This window comes from Mus caroli, unplaced genomic scaffold (genome assembly GCF_978045245.1).
Source record: "Mus caroli unplaced genomic scaffold, Mus_caroli_1 scaffold_13, whole genome shotgun sequence".
NCBI classification, from domain to species: Eukaryota; Metazoa; Chordata; class Mammalia; order Rodentia; family Muridae; genus Mus; species Mus caroli.
This window is the reverse complement of record NW_028227268.1, coordinates 89,115,108-89,136,583: the sequence shown is the minus strand read 5'-3', so window position 1 is coordinate 89,136,583 and position 21,476 is coordinate 89,115,108. Positions and strand designations below refer to the sequence as shown.

The following is a 21,476-nucleotide window of genomic DNA, read 5'->3' as shown; positions in this document are numbered from 1 at the left end:
TGCCTGGCTCATTTGTGGAGGGTGGGAATAGATGGCCTATTGCTCAAAAAGGAAGGCTGGCAGTGACCTTCTGTGACTCTGGGTCATGGGTTTGTTTGCAAGAACACAGACACACAAGTGGCCACTGACAATCTGTACTCCAACATCACATATGGGGCATATTTTGCTCAGAAACATGCCATGTTAGTTGTTGAAACCTTTTTTGCATTCCCTGAAACAAATGGCACCATGGGGTATTTTCTTTTAAGGAGCAGTAAATAAAAGTCTTTTATGTTGACAATGATAATATTATATTCCACAATTGATTTGCATTTTCCTATTCTGTGGATCTTTCTGCTTGGTATAAATCCCCAGGTTGAAATGCACTGGGCCTCACTCAGGGATCAGCAATGGCTTTTGTCTCTGGCCTGAACTGCAGGGATCTGGCTGTGCCTAGATGTGAAGAGGCAATGCAGTAAGGAAGAGGGCACATGTGTGTGCAAGCTTGGGCAGGTGCACATGGAGCCAGCAAGGATTCTCCAGGGAGCCACCATCACCCTAATATCCAGCGGGAGCTGGTCTGAGCTACGTTACTCCCAAGCCCTGCTAGCTGGCTCCCCAGGAAAGCAAGAACTTACACAAATGACTCTTGGGCGTTTGTGGAAGAGCTGAGTCCTCATTACTTCCTGTGGGCCTTTCTGAGCATAATAAGATCCTCTCTCTTGCATCAGCCAACCCAGGAGCTGCTGATAAACCATGGCACAAGCTTGAGCCAGAGTTGACCTTAACCATTGACCGCCCACTGAGCACTCGTCGTGTGCTAAGCATTCTCTCATTAAACCCTCACCACAGTCCTGCAAGGTAGGTGCTGTGTTACCCCATTTTACAGATGAGGGGAACCAAGGCCTACAGTTCCACAGCAGATAATCTGCAGCAGAAAAATTCAACCTCCAGGCCATTCTGAATGTAGTTATTGGTGACAGAAGAAAATATTTGTCTCGGAAAGCCATCCGTGGAGACCATGAAACCATTCCTACATCTTGCCTTGAGCTAGCAGAATGAAATTGCCCAGAGTGGGTGAGTGGCTGTAATCGAGGTGATTGTGAAGCTTGCATTATTTAGTGCAGATGAGGCTCCGTAACTTCTTCATATTGAGATGAAGGCTGTGTCCCCTCTGCTCTTCCTGTGGAGTTTCTTTGGAGGAGAAGGTAGAGGATATTGAGCAGGTACAGTGAAGCACCTTAGACTTAGCTGGAGGAGTTGGTGATACCTTTACCCTCAAATTCTTAGAGAAAAAGGGCAGATGTGTCCACATCATCTTTGGGAGAAGGCCCGAGGAACAGTGGGGTCTGTGCCAATAGGTTAGGGTAAACAAAAGCAATTTCTTGATACCCAGCTATAAGGGGAAGAGTTTGTGGCTGGATTAGCACAGAATACTTGTTTATTGTGTTTCAAGTCCTTTGTCTTTTTTTCCCCCTAGCCTAAGGAAGACTCAATAAGAGGAATAGGTAGAGGGAGGCTTAGACTTGATTTCTTGTTTTTAAAATTTCTTTCCTTTGAACTTAGCCTGGGAAACACTTGAATGATTGTTTTCCAACTGAGCTATAAAGTACAGCATTTGTGAGTGAAATTGCCCCTCTTACTTTGAAGATAATTGACTTTTATATTTCATTTTCTATTTCCTCCAGAAAAAGTCAAAATGTTCTTTTTGAGAGCTTGGCTTTCCTGTGGGTGATTTTCCAAGGTGGGTACTTCATTAACCAACATTTGAGTATGACAACAGCATCCAGCACGGACGGTCAGTACTAGCTACTACCTACAGACAAACTCCCGCAGCAAGCCTTAGAGAATGTGCTGACTTTATTATATTCTCACTTGAAACATCCTAAGATGGTCCACACATTCCCTTGGGGTCATAAGGCCATGGCAGGGGTTGGGGGTGAGGGTTGGATTTCTGTGTAGAATTGAATCCTCCACATGATGGCACAGGGTGGTCATTGGGGAAAGCCGGGAGCCTTTGGCTACCCTGTCTTAGCCATGATTTCCAGCACTGGGCAAATGAGAGCTAATTTTAGGTGACATCGGGACAAGGCTTTACCTCACACTGCACCCTGCAGTGACACCACAAAGTGTCTTTTCAATTTTCAGTCCTTCTGAACATAGGAAGGATAAAATCTCAAGTTTTGTAAACTTATATCTGCACTCACGAGAAAAGGCAGGTACCAGTTTCTGATTTGGAGGTTCTAGGCTTTAATTGCTTTGTAAAACATGCCAGCCTCCCCTCCACCCACAATTACTCTATGGCAGCTTTAAAGGTAGGAGAGAATTTTATTTACAAACAAATTGGTGTATTTCTCTCCCATTCTATGGTGTCTTTGGTTGGGCAAGAATGCGCTGGCACAGTGCTCTGCTCCTCCAAGATTCGGTGCAATGGCTAAGGCAGGACGTGAGGCTGGCTACACTCTGTTCATTGATGCTTCCTCAAAACTCACACGGAACCAAGACCATGGCCACGGAGAATAGGAATGCTGTCATCCTACCCTGTCCTCACTCCTGTGAGGCCTGGCCTCCTGAGTCTGCCCACTTTACAACAAGTATTATGAATGATTGGGAGAAAAGCAGCAGCCTTGGTTTTAAGCAGGGCCAGTGATGTGACGAATGACCTTGTATCTTTACGGTTCAGTTCCTCACCTCAGGCCAAGTGGCTCCTGTGCTCTTATTTCTGGGGTTCAGGCCTCTGGAACGTGGGGTCTAGTTCACCCCTGCAGCCTGCTGATGCTGCGTGCTCCAAGGGCCAGGAATGGATGGAGCAGGTGCAGATGGGATGGGTGATGCAGCGATAGCAGCTGAGGCACTGAGATCGAGTCACACGTGAGTTCTGAGCCTTTTCTCCACTTAGGCTGCAAATCCTTGGCAATCGGAGGCAGGCTCTGAATTAAGCTTAATTAAAACTCACTCTTAATTAGGGCCATTACTTAAAATCAACTCTATGTAATAAAGCCGTGTAATCATAATTAAGCCCCAGGAATGGAATTAGGAAGCAGGGAATGTGAAAGCCAAATACAAGGGCCTTGTGTCGGTGGGGGTGACAGAGCCTTCTTCTTCAATTAACAGGATTTTTAAGTAAATGAGCAGCAGCCAGTCGTGGTGAGGACTTAGGTAGCTATAGGCATGGTGAGTGCACCAGAAAGGGGATGGACTTGAAGAAAGTAGACTCCAGGGGCAATGGGCTCAGGTAGTGTGATGGGTGTCAGGGACAGTCACAATGTCCAAACTGTCTTTAACTTAAGATCCTTGCTTCCTACGGAACTCTTGTTAGAGGAGCTGGGATCAGCACAGCCAAGGTCAGCGCTATCCACCTGTCTTCTGGCTGCTGATGCCACAGTCATAGTGATTGATCCTAAAGTATAAAAAGGAGAAAAGGGAAGTGACTCCTGGTGGCAGTCTCCTGCTTTGACATCATTAATAAGCCACCAAAGAGTGGGGACACAATTTGGAAATGAAAGGGTCAGTTTTGCAGGTTGGACGTACCAGATGCTGGCAGTGGCCTAGGGTGTTGTTTCCTTCTCAATTTCTTGAACTATGGTGTGGGAGTTGAAATAGGCAGTGCCTTCAGGTTGTTCTGATAAACATAAAGCATTTATATAGCATAGTGTTTACCATAGTGCCTACAAACAACAGCAAAGTTTATATAGTTTTAATATAGGTATGCTGCATTAAGCACTGTTGTTTATATGTTTGAGACCGCTATTGGCCATAGTTGTCATATTAAATAGACATCATTTTCTTTCATTTATACGTAAATAACTGTGGACTCAAAGAGGCTCCGGAACTCACATAGGACAAGTAACATCCCATGGGAAGGAAGTTCATAGAAAGAGCCACACATGCAAGAGTTATAAAGGCAGTATCTGCCCCAGCTTGTTACTGATCAGAGTCGGTGACACCCACCGGAGAACAAGTGCCTAGAAGCACTGGCCTCTCAGAGAAGGCTGCTCTTTCAAGTCTAGTTTGTCTAATTCTGCCAAAGAAAGAAACTTGCTCATTCCAGAGTTATAGAGTTGGAGGGGAAGGGGAAGTACAGACAGTTTCTTCTCCCAGCTTCCCCTCCATTTCATTTTCTTTGCTCGGGGTTTTTGGGGTTATTCTCAGAAGTGGTAAAGGGGTGTAGACAGCCATAACCTTCACCTCCTGTTTCCCTTTTATAGCCCCCATTTCTCCAGGAGTGTCTCCTCCTGGGGGCAGGTACAGACATCATGCCTGGTACTAGGTTAAAGCTCTGCGCACACATTGTCTCTTTTATTCTGCATCCAAGCTTCAAAGGTTGGGATCATCATCTGTGCACTGCAGGTGAGGAAACTGTAGCTGGGACAGGCAAAGCCCAGTCAGCTCACTGACTGCAGTGAAATACGCCATTTGATCCTGGTTGGGTTCTCAGTTCACTCCTATAGATAGTATGCTTTTCCAGAGATGCAGGCTGGAGTGGGTCCCCTGGACAGTTTCTACCCATGGCACCATCAGCACTGAAGTTACACACCTTTGACTCAGCCAACATCTCAGAGCTCATGTTTCCCAAGCAGCCTCGGGTCCACACAGCAACTCCCCTTGACGCTTGCAGGCCTCAGAACTCGCTGAGCTCAGTTCTCCTGATTGGTCATCAAGACAGCACAAGGTAGAAATTCAGCTGGGGCCAGGTCGTCATGAAGTCATCCAACTCTGACCTTTAATATCATCGTTAAGTGAATGATACACATGCTAATGTTGGTTGGGTGGGCTATGTTCAAAATGTTAGATACTGAGGTCTTGAATCTTTCACAGTTTTGGCATGGCTGTCTTAACATTTCTGCATTTGTTAATGAACAAAAACCATCATTAGAAAGAAAGCAGGATACAGGCTAACCAGTGAAGGTCTGGGACATAACCTAGTGGTCACCCTTGCTCATCTCTGACTGGAACTTTGTGCTTTTGGGCTCCCTAGAGAGGCCATCTTGATTAGAGGCATGGGCCTGGAGATAGGGGGCACTCTGGTAGGGAAAGTTCATGATTAGCACCAGGCAGCACTACAAATCAGCCATGAGCCCTTGTTCTTGAGAGAGGGAAGACTGTGGCAGGTAAGAGAGCTAGCGACCAGTTTAGGTCACTCAGGCTCCACTCTCATACTGAGTGGTGTCTCCCCTCCCCTCCCATTTCCACACCAAGCTTTGCATGTGGCGGCCCTGACCTGTGTGAATCCATCATGGAGAGCAACTGGAGAGCAAGGGGAAGACTCCCTGGTGTGTATGGTAGGCTTTCAGGTGCTTACCGACCCCAGCACTTGACCAGAAGAAGCCTCAGTCCCTTTCCTAGCATGACCCCTTTGTCCTTCAAGATCATTTGCCTCTATTTACACTAAATAGAGGCAGCTCCATTTTTGAGTTCCTGTATTTTGGGCAAGCCAAGCTGGAGGTCCCCACAGCCGGTCCAAGCAGGCCCCAGCTGTCCTGGAGATGGTCACGTGGAAGGCGCTCCCAAGCCCGCTCCTCTGACAAAGTTTAGCAAACAGCTTATCTCCGAGAAAACACGTGAGGTAATGTTTATGAAATATCATCCTATCCCCTTCACCAGGCTGTGGGGTGCTGGCGTGACTGAACATTGCTGCTGGTGGCTGGGTCACCCTGCTCCCACCTCCCCTCAGTAGGGTAGGAAACTTCTATCTAACCTTCCCCACAGCAGGTCTGGACAGTAACGTTCTATAGACGTGTCCAGTGAGTTTAAATCTTCATGGTTTAAGATGTACCTGTATATGGAATGGACATGGTTTTCTTTAGGAGGATACAGGCAGAGAGTAGCAGAACATTTTTGCCTAAAGTTGTAAAAATCAGTTGGTGGCCTGGTGACCCTGCAAGTCTCTTCTGAACTGTTCTGCGGTAAACATTTATTTTAAGAAGTAAGGATAGCTAAATGGATAGCTTCATGGGTGGACAGAAAGTGGATAGCTGGCCAGGTGTGGTGGCACGTGCCTGCAATCACAAAACTCGGGAGGATAAGGCAGGAGACTTGTGAGATTCATTGCAATGCAGACTACATATAAGATGCCATTTCAAACATAAATGGGGGACAATGAAGGGAAGGAAAGGAGGAGGAAGTAGTGAGGGGAGACACACACTCAGAGAGAGAGAGAGAGATGGGAGAAGAGGAGAGTTGAAGGGAGGAGAGGGGAGGAGAGGAAAGGAGAGACTACATACATGGTTAGAAAAGGGAAAATTTAAGAGTAGTTAATTCTGGAAGAATACACTGAAAACTTCGGGGTCTCTGGAGTAAGAATGGGAAAGCTGGTGTGTGTGTGCCTGCATGTTTTGTGTGGGTTTGAGTATATGTACATGTGTGTGTAGTGTGTTTGTGTATGTAGGTATGTGTACTCTTGTGTGTTTGAGTATATTTGTGTGTGTGGTATGTGTGTAATCAGAAGGAAAACTGTCATACACAATTCTCTTTACTCTTGCTCCTTTGTCCCCTCTGAACTGCCGTAATTCTTCGGGGTGAGCACATTTTCTTGTCTTCTATCTCTGCACACCTTCCACAAGGATCAGAGCCACACTGCAGAGAAGGTACTGGAGATGTTCTGAGGAAGCCACAATCATTTCCTCTCTGATGCTCTCAGACACCTGGGCAGCTCCAACACACGCTGTGAAGCACAGTCATGGTGAATGGACGAAGCCCAGATTTTGGTGTCTGAGAGCCGCACCGGGGCTGCCCCAATGACTTCTATCCAAAACTGATGACCACAGATGCCCTTGGTGGTGCCAGAGGAGAGGTATTTTCTTTTCTGCTCTTTGTGAATGTGACAGATTTTAAATAACGTACATGTCTAGCAGCTTGGACGTGGTTAAATGTGTCCCTTTTCAGCTCATGATGGAGTAATGTGCATTAAGAACAAACCATAAATCTCACCTTTCCACAACCAACAGTATGGTAAAACAACCAAGCAGATCCTGCAGTCAGGGTTCCTCAGGGCTGAGTGTGGAGAAATCAGGCCAGCACATGACAAAATGTTAACACTCACGGCTACAAAGCTTGCATCGTTTTTCAACATTTTTTTTTCCATTTCCAAAATGCCATTTTCATTGTAAACATTTTATAAATAACGATCTCAATTTTTGTAGGGGAATAAAAGCAAAGTGATGTATTTGGGTGATAGGATCACAATTTATTTTTATGTTTTAGTTTATTTTGTTTTTAGAAACAGGGTATTAGTATGTATCCCAGGTTAGTCTTGAGCATGCTACATAACCCTGGCTGGTCTCAAACTCACAGTGGTCCTTCTGCCTCGTCCTCTGGAATGATGGAATTACCAGTGTTTGATGCCTTGCCTGGCTTCCCCCATGACTTTATAGTTCCTAAATTTTAGGCATTTTTTGTGTGTACTGTTATACTGGGCATCCTATTTGACATGGTTTTAAAAATACAAGTGGAAAGGGAAAGAGATCCGTTGCTAAGCAGCCCATGTTTCAGGCTCCCCTTGACTCGTTCCTGGCAATTGATTGGGTTGTTATTTTATGAGCTTCTCAGATGTTCAGGTCAGCTGACCCTGGGGAGTAGTGTGGGGCGAGAAACGCTAAGGAGGAAACGATACCAGCCCATGCGTGGGGTCAGACTCGGTCTAGCTGGGGAGACATACAAATTACAGGTGTCACCCTAAAGTTTCTCAAGAGTAAACTTAGCAGCGTCTGTGACTTCGAAGTCACCCCATCTGCTCCCCTCCATTCCTGCTCCCTTCAGCTGCCTTTTCTGTGAATGTAAGTGATGCCATCCTGTCATTGTGAAGATCTAATGATGCCTTGCGCTAAAGGTTGAGCAAGTCCATCTTCAGGGTGGGTCATATGATCAACGTCATGTTAAAGGTGCATATGACCAACCAACAGCAAGCCAGGGCCCCGATGTGCAGAGCTGCCTTTGGCTCACTGTAGAGCTGGTGGTTATGATCCCAGCAGGCAATCTATTTCCCTTCTGTGTCTAACTGAAATGTGTTCTGAACCTCGCCATATGGCCTTGCAGAAAGAACAGCCAACTTTTCATTCAAAGATCAAAAGATAAATTAATTTGCTACAATGAACAGGACAGGAAGGCAGCCCTTTTGCTTTATTCTGTATGTTGTGACTCGGTCTACACTGCTGCTGGGGCTCTTGGTACAGAAAAGTCCTTCTGAAGCCCGTGGTAGTGACAGAGCCTCACGTGGTTTGACTTCTCACTGTGGGTGTGAGACATAAGCAAAGGCCCTGCTGTGCAGAAGGTCATGACCCGAGAGCAGAAGGAAAGGACAGGAAATGGCTGTGCATAGGGAACAGACCGAGGGATCTGTAACAAAGCAAAGATCCTCTTGGTAAGCTTGGAAGTCTAGGACACCATCCTGCAAGAGGGAGCTCAGAGATAAAATCAGGGGGGAAATCCATATAGGTGTTCACATCATTCCACATCGATATTGATTTGTGTCTGTCCTTTGGGTCATTGACTTTAGAGATCTACCTCCATCCACTGACAAGCCATCCTGCCATGTGCTAGACATCGGTGTGAAGGAGAAGAACACAGAGACCATTCCTGAACAAGGAAGCTGTGCAGGAGAATGGAACAGGGGCCAAGACTGTACTTCAGAGAGATGGGAGGCCAGGTAGTGTCTAATGAGGCCAGATGGGCAGAAAAGGTTCAATGCTGTCCAGTAGAGCAGCAGCTGGAGCTGGGTCTTCAAAGGCAGTGTACACTGTGACTACAAGATGTGACTGACACAGGTGCTTTCAGCGGCTTCAGAAACAGGGCAGTGTGATACATGGGACCTGCATTGCAGCTGAGTTCCAGGAGTCCTGAGGCAGAAAGGGTACCATGCAGTGGGAAGGCCCAGGGAGATCACATGTTATAGGCTACGGGACTACGGCACTAAGTAACAAGAGGTAGAGTCCACACACATGCAGCTGCAGGCTTCTTGTGTGCTTAGGAGCAGAGGTTACAATGAATAATTTTGGGGTGCAAGCCCTTCATCTTTGATCCCTATGACTTCAGTTGGGAGAGGAGAATTATATTAGTCTATATTTTCCTTTATCAGATGGCTTTAGAAAAACACACTGAAGCCGGGCGGTGGTGGCACACGCCTTTAATCCCAGCACTTGGGAGGCAGAGGCAGACAGATTTCTGAGTTCGAGGCCAGCCTGGTCTACAAAGTGAGTTCCAGGACAGCCAGGGCTACACAGAGAAACCCTGTTTAGACATACACACACACACACTGGCCCATATGAGGTGGATTCCTTCCTTCCTTCCTTCCTTCCTTCCTTCCTTCCTTCCTTCCTTCCTTCCTTCCTTCCTTCCTTCCTCCCTTCCCTGAGAACAGTTCTCTGTATCTATTTCTCATCAGTTCTGATAATTCCTTTGGGGGATGCACAGGTTATAGAGACATTTCTCTAACTTCAGGAACTCTCCAGCCCGGAGGAGGAAGAGGTACGTACTGATTCCACAGTGTTAACCGTGGGTCACCATATCTCCTTCTGGCCCTTGGTGGACTTGAGATTCTCTCGGGAGAAGTGCTGGCTCTTACCCTGGACCAACACAGCCTGAAATTGAATTCCTTGCACCAGTTTCTCTAGGCACCATCTCTGTAGTTTCAGTAATTTCCATCAGAACCCCTTGAGCACACGCTGTCTTCTAAGCCCACTAGTCCAGGCTGCCTGTACTCTAACCTCAGATTAATGTTACTTCCTTGGGAAGATTTTCTCAATCTGTTTGACTGGACCAAGTCTTTGGTAGCTTCACACGTCCTAATGTCCTTCATAGCTCTTATTCAAGCCATTATTATTTTGCATTTATTTATTCAATAGTTGTAATGATGTTCATATTAACCTTTTTTGTTTTTGTTTTTGTTTTGTTGGAACTCACTCTGTAGACCAGGCTGGCCTCAAACTCCGAAATCCGTCTGCCTCTACCTCCCGAGTGCTGGGATTAAAGGCATGTGCCACCATTAATAATGAAATTTATTGTAGCATGATTTATGTATAAGAAAAGTCCCTGTTTTGATGAGTCCTAGCAAATCTTTACAAAGCTTATACACTTGTGTAACCACCACCTTATCCAAATATGGAACATTCCATCTCTTCAATAGTTCAGCACCCCATCCCAGTCATTCATGAGGTGCACATGAGCGACCAACCCTTCAGATTGCTGAGAACCATTGTTCTCATTGGCTGCTGGGAGTTGTTCCTCAGACAGCCTTCAGTTTCTCCAGGAGATACATTCCCCTTAATTCACATGCGTGGCCTTTGAAAGCAATGTGACTCATCTTCAGTGATGTGACTTCTCTGAACCCATGCTCAACAGCTGTGAACACAGAAAGCATGCTCGCCCACCCCTTGCCAGGTTATGCTTTTAGCCAGAGAAGCCTGCCCTTGTCTGACTCCCTTAGGAATCACTGATGCCTTCTGGAGATGCACTGCCGTTCCTGACCAGCAGGGAAGCTGTATGATTGGTGATGACAGCAAATCCTTTCAGCCTTAGGAACTTGGACTTTCTTGTTTGTGGAATGGAGACAATACTATCCTCTCAGGGTTATAAAATGAACCCAGGCGTGTGAGGGTCTATGTCTTCTGTCCCCTTTCTCTATAAACCTTCAGTTTCTTTCTCTGTCAGGTAATGGCCGAACTACAGTTCTCTAAGATGTCTTCTCTCTTGGACCTTACTGGGACTGGAAAGGCACCTAAAGTTTTCCAGCACAGGAAAAATTGAGGTAAGGGAATGGCCAGTTTCTCTGACAGTTCCTTTTCTGAATGAAGGAAGTCTGTTTCGGCGTCTAGAACAGGCCTATGGCTTTTGGATCACTGGACTGACACTTACCTATTTTGAGACCCATTAGGGAATAAAATAGAGTTCCCAATTTCCACATGTGACCCCTGGTGCCATAGAGCATGTCCTTTTCTGGGAACTAATCCTTGACAGAGATAAATGAGTCACAGGTAATGGAAGGGAGGGGATAGTGTTCCATTGTAAGCCAGTAAGTAGTTCAGTTAAAACCAGTTCCAGAGAGGTCCTATCTCCATCACGGAACAACAGAGGACTCATGGAGGCCTACTATGTGTCAAGTGTCTAAGTGGCATTATCACTGTCTACTAATAGTGGCCCTTATCTGTAGATGGACAAATGAGTTTCTCCCACTTGGCTTCCCATGTGCCTTGATGACCTCTGGGTGGGCAGACGCAGACACAGTGTGTGATGCTGTGTGGCCAGGAGCAGGGGGCGGTGGCTTCTGGTTGAAATATGAGAATGTCACAATACCAGGAACTTACTGTTACTATTAATTCTCTAGACATTGTGACCAGACCTGGTAGCAGCTAGAAGAGTTTACTAGACCCTTGGATTCCAAGAACAGAGGCATTCACTCTGCAGTATGCTCAAAGACAGAGCGGGAAGTGTTGTCAGAAACAGGCAACAAAGCTATTCCCAATTCATTACCTCCAGGGCTCAGGGTTCCCAGCAGGAGAATGGATCTCTAGAAGCAGTCTGTGGAGGCCATGTCGTCTTCACTGAGCTCTTCAAATAGCATCATGTGTGTTCTTTAACTGCATTGCGCCCAATGTCTGAAGTCAGTGGTGTTCACTGATTAAGAACTGTTATTTTTACAACTCACAGACACGTGTACCCAGATGCTTTCTTGACAAGCCCCAAATTGCCTGATTATGCAGCCCCAGAATCTATGCCAGTCTAAGAAAGGACCGCGACTCAAGGCCCATTTTACACTGGCATCTGGGAGCCCAGGAGGCCTCTGTGGATCATGGCTCCCCACTTCATAGTCTAAACAGAAGTGCCTTGTCTGCTGTGTATTGACTACAGTTTCCCCAAGCTAAGTCAGTGCTGTTGGCAGTGACTTGAAGAAACAGGCAACAATCAAAGTGACTTGAAAAAACATGCCAATCAAGTGGTGACAAAGAAGAATGAAGAACGGATGAAAGCAGATAGGATAAAGGTGTGGTGGTGACAGCGGCAGGCACATTGAACTCACAGTGGGGAAGGACATGGTGGTGGGTGGTGCTCAGGGAGCTGCTGTCAGCATAGCTCTCCTCCTCATGGGTGTGTGGTTTGGGAGATTGAGGTTCAGTTTTCCTATTTGTAAAAAAATGAAGGCACTGCGAGTGTGTCTCCATCACAAGTTAGTAAGTTACTTACTTTGCTTGTTTGGTTGGTTTTGTTCTCCAGAGTAGGGTTTCTCTGGGTAGTCCTGGCTGTCCTGACACTAACTCTGCAGACCAGGCTGGCTTCAAACTCAGAGCAGTTTGAGCTGCCTCTGCCTCTGCCTCTGCCTCTGCCTCTGCCTCTGCCTCTGCCTCTGCCTCTGCCTCTGCCTCTGCCTCTGCCTCTGCCTCTGCCTCTGCCTCTGCCTCTGCCTCTGCCTCTGCCTCTGCCTCTGCCTCTAAGTGCTGAGATTAAAGATGTGCACCACCACACCCTGTCAGAAGTTTGTGTTTACAGAAATGTAATGAGATGTTGTGTTAAAACACACTGCCTGTTCACAAGTGCTCAATAAATCATATGTGCATTGTCTGCTATTGGTCAAGTAGCCATCTGATCCTCTAAAAGCTGAGTGTGGGGGTCACCATTATGGTTTGCATGCATAGAAATTGCAGGGAATGGCTGGACCACCCCAATGTGCTGTACCTCCATTTTGCACCCTCTTGCCATCCATGTGTGAACTCCTAGTACTTGCCAGTGAGAGGTGGCAGGGTTTTCTCAGCCTCTGAACAGCCTCTTCTAGACCAGACTTGCCAATCTTCTGAAACTGGCTTTAGAACTGCAGCAGATGACCTCAAGGAGGCAGCACAAGCTTGTCAAATCCCGACTGCTGGGACTGGGCTGAGTTGGCTGCCAAGGCAAAGCAAAGATGACTGGGCTGCCAGGTTTGTGCCTCACTAGGCTTCAAGGGTGGAGGAACAGAAGGCACATTTGATCAGTCCTGATGTCTTCGCCCCCCCCCACACACACACACACACTGCCCTATACATGGGATGAACTGGGCCAACTAATATGAGGAACCCCTTCCCTCCAGTGATAGGGCACAGGCTGGGACTGGAGGACAGAGCTGCTATATTGTGTGACCTCTAGCCAAGACTGCATTTCTAAGACCACTTAGGATTCCAGGACATGTGTTATGGCTGTGCTCAGCCTTTCTGGTTTCTACTCACTGGATGGTTCTGGGTTCACAGATGACCAAGCTCTTGGACCCTCCCCATATATCTCAGGCAGAAACTATGTCATTTTGGTCAATGGTCCAAGAAAATTTGAAAGACTCAGCTGGTCGCAGAAAGTCCTGAAGGGTGGGAAAGGGGAGAATATAGCCATCTATTGATCATTCCCTACCCAACCCCAAGCCTAGTGCTTCATAAATGCTGCCCTATGTACTTCCCACCTCTGTGCTATTTCTTACCTGTCCTTTATGACAAGAAACTAGATCAGGCCCAGAGAGATCAGGTGACATGCCCAGGAACACAGAGTAGCCAGGACTTAGGATAACCTCAGAGCTCAGGGCTGTCTGGTTCTATAACTGGGAGTGGCCACTTTGTAAAAGGCCAGCCTGGGGCTGAAGAGTTCACTTTAATAATCCTTGCTCAGAAGGGTGGGTGCTGTCTGGGATCCTACCATATGGGCTATTCTATATAGAAGTTTGAAACACATTTTATTGTTCAGCATCTGGAAGCAGTATCTATTCTCGTCTATGGCCTCTTCCTGAAACAGCTCAGTCCTGATCAGACCAAATGTCTGTGCTCCTTGAGCTGGCACATTTAGGCAGGAAGGTGGCTAACATCTGGGAGGAGGATGGGGACTGATGCTCATGGGCAATCCTATTTTTGAACCCTTTCTACCTCTAGATAGCAGGCCCCTCAGTTCTGTTCCTCTGTGCTTAGATCTCCCCCATGGTTTCGCTATGGGAATAGCAGCTCTCCTGCTTTCTCTCCCATGGTCACTTGCAGCCATCCTGTGAGGTCCCTTGGGTAAAAGGGCTCAGACTGAGTGAGCAGCACAAGGCCAGTTGTCACTGAGAGCTACTGCTGGCTACAGCCTCGCTTCTAGAGAATGGTTTTATCTTGAGGTGGTCTCTGACTCTGCTGTTATGTCCCTCTAGAGACTTCGGTCCTCTTTGTGAATAGTGTGGGTGAGGACTATGCTAACCTGGGATCTAGCCCCAGTCATTCAGACATGTTTCCCCACACTTGTATCTCCCTACCTTGTCCCATTTCATTCCGTCTATAATCTGTCTCAATTTCTGTACTAATAAAATTAGTTACTTGAATGGCTACAAGTCAAAAGTCTCTTCCAGACTCAATAGTCCAAACCATAGAGGAGAATTCTCCCTTAAGGCTTCAGTGGGATGAGGAATGCTACCCTTCTGTTTTGCTTTGATGTGCTTTTCCCACCTCCACCTGAGATTTCAGGGAGTTTGTCCTGAAAGGCCATGCCACCCATCCACAAAACACCTCCTTCTTCCACAGCCTGTGAGTGATGAGGACAAGAAGAGGCTGCTCCATCTCCTTCTGCTCCATTTGGCCTTCTCTGAGGGCCAAATATAGGTCTCCTCCATCTTTTATCTGACAATGGCAGTACCCAGACTTTTGATGGATTGGTTCCAAGAGCAGAACCATTAACAATACAGGCCATTAAACACAGAGGCAGCCCTTGGGCTGTCCCATTGTCCTCACACCTCACTTTTGGAATCTCTGTTCTCCCCACACAAGCACCTGTGTACAGCTAGACAGATGCACAGCACTGGCTGTGAGAGTACCGACTAGCACTGGGCTAGTCTCAGAATTCCCTGATTTGGTTTATTTCCCTCTCTGAACACTTCCAAGTCCATGTCACATACTATCTACTCCCTACCCCTGGGTGGGCCTTTGTATTGGAGGCTATCCATGGAGATCTTATAGTCAACATGGCTCTATCCCTTGCACCATATCTGGAGGCCCTCTGGGATGCTGTGTTAAATCAATAAATCTCTGACTCAAAAAGAAATGTTGCAAGTGATGTTTTCACCTTGACTAGGAATTGTATTTCTGAAACTACAAGCAGGAACAATGAAAGCTCTTACGGATCTATGTTCACAATGAAGCAACAGTGATTGTCAAGAGGAAACTGGAAAAACTCCCAAGACTCCTGCAAATCCACAGGGAAAGGTTCAAAGGTTCAGTGAAATCAGTCAGCCAGCTTGGGACCCTACCCTTGTGGATTTGGAAGCTCTGGATCATCATGAGGGCTCGGTAATCCACCAGGAGATGACCAGGCATGATTCACTCAGGAAAGAAGCACACAGAGAGCTGTGTATAGCTGCGTGCAGGACACATGTCTCAGTATTCAGAAGCAGAGGCAGGAGCAGGAGCATCCTGAAGCCACAGCAGGGGTGTATAGTAAGACCTTGTCTCAACACGTGCATGCACACACGCACACACACACACACACACACACACACACACACACACACACACACGCGCACTCGAGCACATGGGGGGGGGAGGAGGGGGAGGGAGAGAGAGAGAGAGAGAGAGAGATAGATCTACTCCTTTTTATGGACAGGTATGTTTTTACTACCCCAAAGACAGCTGTGAGATGATCCACACCAGTTGCCAGCATCCCTTACATAGGTGGGGGAACAAACAGCACAAAGTGTAAAAGGGAGATTTAAGAGTCTCTTCATTTTTTATTAATTTCTGAACTGTTTTTCCTAATTTGCTTTTGTTTTTTCCTGGAATGAAATAAAGTTGTCAGAGGGCCACTTCAGAAAGTCCTCAGTGAATGAGATGAAAGACTGGATAAAGGGCAGCAATCCTGATACTACTGTCCGAACGCCATCCTTAAAAATGGAGATGTTTACATGTTCTGTCTTCTTTACCAATATGCAAATAGGCCAGCCCAGAGCTGATAGAACCTGTATTGTCTCAGTTGCCAAGCTCCCGAGCCAGAAGCAAAGAATCTCCCCACCACACCCAAGTACACGCGAGTGCATACCTCTGTGTGCATGCGTGTGCGTGAGTGTGCGTGTGCACATGTGTGTGTGCTTGCGCGCGCGCACGCGCGTGTGTGTGTGTGTGTGTGTGTGTGTGTGTGTGTGTGTGTGTGTGTGTTGAGACAAGGTCTTACTATATACCAATGCTGTGGCTTCAGGATGTTCCTGCCTCTGTTCCTGAGTACTGAGATTACAGACATGTGTTCTGCACCCAACACTACACAACTCTCTGGGTGCTGCATTCCTGACCAAGTTGTGGTGTTCTCCAGTGGAGAAGTGTTAGTCTAGACATCACTGTGCACCTGACAACTTGCTGCGTATGTTAACATGTGCAAGTGCGTGCGCCCCACGTCATGCCACATGTACACACACAAAGTTCAGTGAATGCTGGAGGATTCCTGCAGGGCTCTGTCGACTCCATTTCCTAAACAAGGGCACTGAAAGCATATGAGTTTCTGACACAATTATATCCTCTGAGTGGAGCCAGACCCAGTGATGGCCACTGGGCCTCAAGTCAAAGTAGGGAGGTGTTGAAGTTCCCTGCCTCACATGGGGAGATGTCTGCCTGGAAATGGTGCTGAGCATGGCAATAGAAGCTGCTACTTAGAGAGTCTTAGGTACACTGTTAGTCACATTTTGTGAGGTATTATAAATAATAAATTTCTGCTCATCCTCACAAGGCCCCAGTAGCAGGAACCATTCTTGTTCTTCATAGGTGAAGAAACTGAGTCACAAAGAAGATAGGTACCTAGGAAGGAAACAAACTCAGGAGGCTGAAGGAGGAGGTTTGAACCCTGCCCCATGGCCCCAGAGATCACAGCCACACACTGCAGTGACTCTGGCACTAGGACCCAGGCTTCTCAATGCTCTGCCCAGAACTCAATACAGGACACCAGGATGGTGCCAGTGCACAGTCATTACTCAGAATTAACAACTCTCTATGGGTATTTTATCATGGATATCCCTGTTCTCTCTCTCTCTCTCTCTCTCTCTCTCTCTCTCTCTCTCTCTCTCTCTCTCTCTCTCTCTCTCTCTCTCTCTCTCTCTGTCTTGACAGACTTTCTGAAGCTTCCAGGACTGATTTTTGACCATCTCTGGGTCATCTCAGGGCATCTGGGTTCCCAGCATGCTCTTGGCCTTCCACTACCCACTACTCAAGCTCCAAGCCCTGTGCAGCCTGGCCTGTTGCCACTTGCCTCCAGGGTGGTCAGACAAGTTCCTCCAGGGCTGTGTCAAGAACAAGGCCACTCTCATTTACCTAACAGTGTATGCCAGAACCCAGCCACTTCCTTCCCACTCCAATGCTGTCTGGTCCATCTGCCAATCACCTGGAACATTATTTATTTACCATTTTAAATTAAATTTAAACAGCCCCGTTCCTAAGAGGAAAATCTATAGCATAGGTAAAACATGGAGAAGCAGTGTGACTTGCCATAGCAGAAGATGACCCTGCCCTGAAGATAAAGCAGAAGCAAAGTGCTCACTGCGAGGTCTGCAGTTTGCACAACACAGAGCTTGAATGGAGCAATCCCCATGCTGGAGAGACAGCAAGGCAGTCCAGCACCCGCCAGACTTTCTCCTCAATGGCATAGAGAGTATAGGCGAGCCGGTGCCTGGGTTTTTTGGCATGGCTTTCTGAGCATCACAGGGAATTATACTCCTATGAGGACTGAGCCTGGGAAGCCTGACTAGGTGATGCAGGAATGGTACCCTCATTCCGGTGGCTGTTTGGGTATCTTGTAAATGGTTGTCTTGTGCACATCTGGGCAAATCATACTCCCCTTCCCTCCAGCCTGCCTCTTAGACCTCTCATAGCAAACCGAGGATATAATTCCATCTGAGGCTAGGGCCTACTGGTCAACCCTGGTCTTCAGCTTTGTTAGTGTAAGTCACAGAGTACTTTCTGAACAGATCCCGATGTTTAAAACACAGGTGATTGGTTGCATGGCAACATCCAGAGTATGTTTCTGAGTTTGTGTATTTTTGGAAGTAGCTACAGATCTGGCATCCCTGTGCCATGTGGTGATGTTCCGTGGGGGATGCACAGGGCTGCTGGCTGAGACAGTATTCAGCAACGTGGTCTTCTCAGCCATAACGTTAGTGACTGTTCAACATTCACTGCATATTAGAAGACGGAGTTAAACAGAAAAGTTGCCAGCCCCAAGCCCCACAAAGGTAAATGGGAGACTTTGGACTGAGAGCTGACTTTGGGGGGTCAAGAACAGTGTTAAGGGTTCAGGGGACAGAATACAGGCTGGAGTAAGACTTGCAGTTTTTTCTTCATAGAGGTCTTATTCCCATTCTATAACAGAGAGGGGAGAACTGACCTACCCATTTCCCTGCCCAGAGACTGCAGGGATGGAGCATGTAGGAGCACACTATGGGTGAAAAGCACACACACCCACCCCATGATGACTGCTATTGACCCCGACAGCAGCCTGAAGCTCATGCTGGTCCCCAACTGGCGTGGGTGCCCCCACCTACCCCAAGAGTGCAGGGGGAGTCCTGTGCTTTCTCTGTTTTGGCTTGGCAGAGTTGCATACCCGCCCCCTCCCAGTTGCTCCAGCCCTTCTGTTTATCCTGAAAACACTCAAGTGCTCCGCACCATCATTTAGAGGCCAGAGGGGTGGCTGCCATGGGGCACTGGGCGGTCTAAGCCTGTTTGAGCTGTCCCAGGACCTGCTGCCTGCACGTGCCCAGGACCCATTTGCCTGGGAATTAATGGGCCCACGCCCCTGCTAGGTGCAGACATGAGCCGCCTGAGAGGCAGCCAGGCAGGAGAAGAATATGATGTGATAAGAGAAAAGTACAGCCGGGATCTGCCTGACTAGGAGCTTGTTGAGCCCTATGACCTTGATCCCCTAGTCTCAATGCCTCAGTTTCCCCATCTTTATCTCTTCTTCCAGAACTCTGGAGACTAGCACACTCACAACTCAGAAACATCTATGGGGGGTGGGGCAGATAGTGGGCCCTGCTAACCATATGAATATTTATTGTCTAGTTAGAGCTCCATACCAGGCTCTGAACTAACATGTTGAAAATGTGTCGTTGACTTTTACCACAGTTTCACAGTAATGTGTAAATGATAGCATTTCACCAAATGCATTTTCATTTCCTGAGCACACTTCCACAGAGCCCAGAAATTCCTCACTAGCCCTGCCTTAAGGCAGGGTCCTGAATGAAGTCCTTACTGAATGCTTGTCTAAGTGCCAGTAGATCTCAACAGATGTCGACTCACTCAGGTAATTAATAGGCAGCTATCTTACTCAGGTCCCTGAAGCCTAAAAGTCTTGCATTCAAGCATATCCTTCATAATAAGCAAAGCTCAGCTACCCAGCGTCTGAGAGGCTTGAGCCTGTTTGGTCTCAAGGGCATACACTGGAAGTGAGCAAGACCGGAAGGGTGGGTCATGCATAGCAATGGAGAAATTGGTACCCAAAAGGCAAGAAGCAGGAATGGGGTCGTAGCACAGAGCAGAGTGCTGGCCTGACATGCCCACCCACAGAATCTTTAAAAAAATATGACAAGTAGTATAATAATGTTTGAACCTTCCCTCCCTTCTCTCTATTTTCTTCCAGTGGCCCCTCCTGCTACTATCCCTAGTGTTTTAAGACCAGACCCTGACTGCCATGTGTCTATCATTACAAGTGACCTGGGACCTTCCCTAAGTCCATTCTCCTCTATGATATTAAGTATCCCTGTCTGTGAAATGAACAGAAGAGTCAGGCTGCTGTTTTGAGGGTCCTCTGCTCTGGCCATCTGGCCCTGCTGTAGCTTACTTATGGAGAGTCCTTCCTCTCTCTGAGAGGCCATCTTCAGTGAGTGAAACTCTTGCACTCAAGGGAATTTTGTCACTCAAGTTTTGTGAAGTTTTTAAACAAAGAAAATGTTCCCCAAATGCTAGATATCTAGTAACAAGAACACTAGTGGCAGAAAAAAAAAAACAAAAATCAGCTATCATTTAGAGAGTATTTGATTTCCTAGCTGGACACAGTGCATGCTAATAGCACTGTGATAGGCATGATGTGTCCCATGGATGGCTGTGGATATTGGGGCTGGGAAAGGCAAAACCATCACTTGTAAACACTTGACAAGTTCAGTTCAAAACCAGGTCATCTAGATTCCAGAGGACATGATCTGTGATTTTATTTTTATATCTTGGCTTTTTCAAGTCAGGGCATCGCTAAGTAGCACAGGCTGGACTCAGAATTGATCTTCCTGCCTCAGCCTCCCAAGTGCTGATCATAGGTGTTTGCCACCACACCTTGCACAGCAGGTAGTCTCCGTGATGAAACCAGCGTCCAGTGGTTTCCTTGTGCTGTACACGGCAGGCAACATGTGTCTGTCCTTTGAAGGGGGTCTTCAAGCCTGGACTGCTCTTTGCTCTTGAATCAGGGCCAATGATGTCACCTGAGGACATGACATTAACTTCTCTCATAAAAGGAAACTGAGGCCCAGAAGGGTTAGGGATTTGTGCAGTATGGGTGATTCAGGGGGATTTAAGGAACACATGTCCAAGTAAAACCAGTAGCAAAGCAAACCTCGTAAATTTGTGGGACATTGGTATTCATTACATGCTTGAAGGGACACGTGTAATGTGTCTTCCCCACTCTCCTCTCTCCAGGGCCAGCTGCTGTGTAGTCCTTAGATCTAAAGATGGAGGTAACACATGCAACATACCTGAGACCTCATGACTACTTCTCTCTGGAGGCCTGGGATGCTGAGAGTGACAGGGACTCAGATCTGGTCACTTTAGAAAACTTAAGGCCAACAATTCTAACCCTGGCTGGAGGAAGGCAAGCTTGGCTTTTTCACACTTTTTATCACTAAGAAGCACAGGCTGGACTCAAATCTGAATCAGAGGTGAGAAGCTTGGGGGAACATCTGCCAGCATCTCACACACAACAGCTCAAATGTCTTTCTCAAAAACATTTGAGAAAATCTTCAAAAGGCTGTCAGCAGGATGATGTTTTGTTTGTTGAGATAGAATCTGCTATGTAGCCCAGGCTGGCCTCCAATTCAAAATCCTCTTGCCTTGGACTCCCAGCTTCTGTAATTTTAAGCACATGTCTCCATTCCCGATTTAGGATACATTTTTTCCTTCAAATAGAAATTGCTTATTCAGTATACTTATTTATTATTCCTTGTAATAAGAAATCAGGAAACATGGAGGTTCCAGAATGTTCCTCTCATGTTTTAAGTCTTTTTCACATCGGTGTGATTTCGGCTCACCAGGTTCAGTTGCAATATGTTAAATGTATACATCCTAGCATTACAGATACCCAAGTCAACATCCACCCAAAGAAAGATGCTTCCTGCCATAAATAGATCTTATGACCAAGTCAAGGAAGCCTGGGATATAACACACCACCATTTCCAGGATCTATAATAGGCTCCATTTTCTAGGAATAAACCCTTCAGCTTTCATGTGAGTGGTTTTGGCTGGGGAATCATCTCTACAGTGGGTTAAGAGCCATTGCCCACTCCTGTGGAGCAGTAC

At 46.9% G+C, this 21,476-nt stretch overlaps 1 long non-coding RNA gene across 5 annotated transcripts; it reads left to right on the top strand.

Moving 5' to 3' along the window:
- The first annotated feature begins 390 nt into the window (after positions 1 to 390).
- LOC115032304 (uncharacterized) lies at positions 391 to 14,291 on the top strand. 5 transcript variants are annotated; one of them, XR_003837947.2, is made up of 5 exons: positions 391 to 840; positions 934 to 1,056; positions 1,668 to 1,723; positions 10,624 to 10,720; positions 11,297 to 14,291. It is a non-coding gene; the product is annotated as an uncharacterized LOC115032304 (long non-coding RNA). The 5 variants fall into 5 exon arrangements; XR_003837946.2 differs by adding an exon at positions 8,474 to 8,623 and having other exon boundaries at positions 391 to 1,056; XR_003837948.2 differs by adding an exon at positions 4,188 to 4,329 and having other exon boundaries at positions 391 to 1,056.
- The last annotated feature ends 7,185 nt before the right edge of the window (positions 14,292 to 21,476 follow it).